This window comes from Felis catus, chromosome X (genome assembly GCF_018350175.1).
Source record: "Felis catus isolate Fca126 chromosome X, F.catus_Fca126_mat1.0, whole genome shotgun sequence".
NCBI classification, from domain to species: Eukaryota; Metazoa; Chordata; class Mammalia; order Carnivora; family Felidae; genus Felis; species Felis catus.
In genome coordinates this window covers 24163305-24165503 of record NC_058386.1, presented here as the reverse complement: position 1 = coordinate 24165503, position 2199 = coordinate 24163305, and the positions used below count along the sequence as shown (strand labels likewise).

At 40.8% G+C, this 2199-nt stretch overlaps 1 non-coding gene across 1 annotated transcript; it reads right to left on the bottom strand.

Annotated features, from left to right (window-relative positions):
- Nucleotides 1-492: 492 nt before the first annotated feature.
- On the bottom strand, nt 493-577 carry TRNAP-UGG. The gene has a single exon. It is a non-coding gene; the product is annotated as a tRNA-Pro (tRNA).
- Nucleotides 578-2199: the final 1622 nt, after the last annotated feature.

Genomic DNA, 2199 nt, shown 5'->3' with positions numbered 1-2199 from the left:
ATGATTTTTGTCACATGATTTGTCACATGCTTTTTCGGCATCTATTGAAATGATCATATGGTTCTTATCCTTTCTCTTATTGATGAGATGTATTACGTTGATTGATTTGTGAATTTGAACCACCTTTGCAACCCAGGAATAAATCCCACTTGATCAGGTGAGCACATAGCCAGTTTTTTAATGCCTGTGCCCAGACTGCAATATGTCTGTGGTATTTTATTGTTCAGAGAAGTCAGGAACTTACCCAGATTCAAGGGAAGGGGTTACAGACCTCACCTCTCAATGGGATACAACCCAAGAATTTATAACCATCTTTTAATTCTAGCTTTATTGAGGCATAATTGAGAAATACAATTGTATACATTTATTTTTTTAAATGTTTATTTATTTTTGAGGCAGAGAGAGAGACAGAGCATGAACGGGGGAGGAGCAGAGAGAAAGAGGGAGACACAGAATCTGAAGCAGGCTCCAGGCTCTGAGCTGTCAGCACAGAGCCCGACGTGGGGCTCGAACCCACGGACCATGAGATCATGACCTGAGCCCAAGTCAGACGCTTAACCGACTGAGCCACCCAGGCACCCCAAAATTGTATACATTTAAAGTGTAAATTGTGGGGCACCTGGGTGGCTCTGTCAGTTAAGTGTCCGACTTTGGCTCAGGTCATGATCTTGCAGTCCTTGAGCTCGAGCCCCGTGTTGGGCTCTGTGCTGACAGCTCAGACCCCGGAGCCTGCTTCAGATTCTGTGTCTCCCTCTCTCTCTGCCCCTCCTAATCTCATGCTTTGTCTCTCAAAAATAAATAAATGTTAAAAAAATAAAGTGTACATTGTGATGATTTGATATAGGTATACTTTATGAAATATTTACCACAATGAAGTTGATGAACACATCACATAGTTACTTTTTTTGTCTGTATGGCGAGAAGGCTTATGGTCTATTCTCTCGGGAAATTTCAAGAATATAGTATAGTATTATTAACTATAGTCACTATGCTATTCAGTAGAGCCTGAGAATTCCTTTTCATTTATTTATTTAGTCATTCATTCACTTATTCATTCATTTTGCATAAATAGGTAGAGTGTTTATTACTTGAGGCCAATGGTCATGAAATGCCCTTCACTGGGTACCGTCATTTGAGATAGGGAAGACATTCCAGTGGAAATTGTTTAAGGTGGCAACATTTTTATTTCTGTACATTTACATACAAATTTTCTCCAAAGGTACAACAGCTGTGACATCATGCAGATGTTTAGATTTGAATGACAGATCAAAACTCTATTTAGGCTTGTACAATGAATGAACACCTCCAGAAAAATCCCAGTTGACAGGTACAGTAACATGATTCTTACATAGAAACCTCAAATTTGGGGGTTGTAGAAAGGACAGAGGGAGGGAAGTATTCCCCACTAAACATAACACACTGTACTGCTTTTCCAAAAAACACAATACATTAAAGTTAGGTGTTCTTTAAAAGAGTTGAAGCCTGGGCTCCCCCAGAACGTGGGTGTTCATTCCTGTGCGCCACTTAGGGTTTGGGCGATGTGATGGTCACAGGGTTCATTTAAGGTTAATTTCTATTTTGGCTCTGAGAAGTGGTAATGTTTGAGTGCAATTACTTCCTTTATGAGGTTTATTTTTGCTCTCCTTCTGTTCTGTGGCCAAACCAACTTACCAGGCCCTTTCCCCCAGTCCCAAAGTGAAAATTGCTTTGCATAAATGGAAGTTTTTACCCTGTAACATTTCCACATTTCTCCCAGCCCCCAGCCCTTGGCAGCCACCCTTCTATAATCTGTTTCTATGAATTCACATTAAAAATATTCCTTATGCGGGGGTGCCTGGGTGACTCAGTTGGTTAAGCGTCCGACATCGGCTCAGGTCATGATCTAGCAGTTCACGAGTTCGGGCCCCATGTCAGGCTCTGTGCTGACAACTCAGAGCCTGGAACCTGCTTTGGATTCTGTGTCTTCCTCTCTCTCTGCCCCTCTCCAGCTCATGCTCCATCTCTGTCTCTCAAAAATAAACGTTAAAAATGAAAAAAAAAATCCTTATGTGATACCATACTAACATTTGTGAAGTGGTATCTCATTGTGGTTTCAATTTGCATTTCTCTGATGATGAATGATGTTGAGTACCTTTTTATACACCTGTAGGCCATTTGTATGTTTTATTTGGAAAAATGTCTATTCAGGTCTTCTGTCCA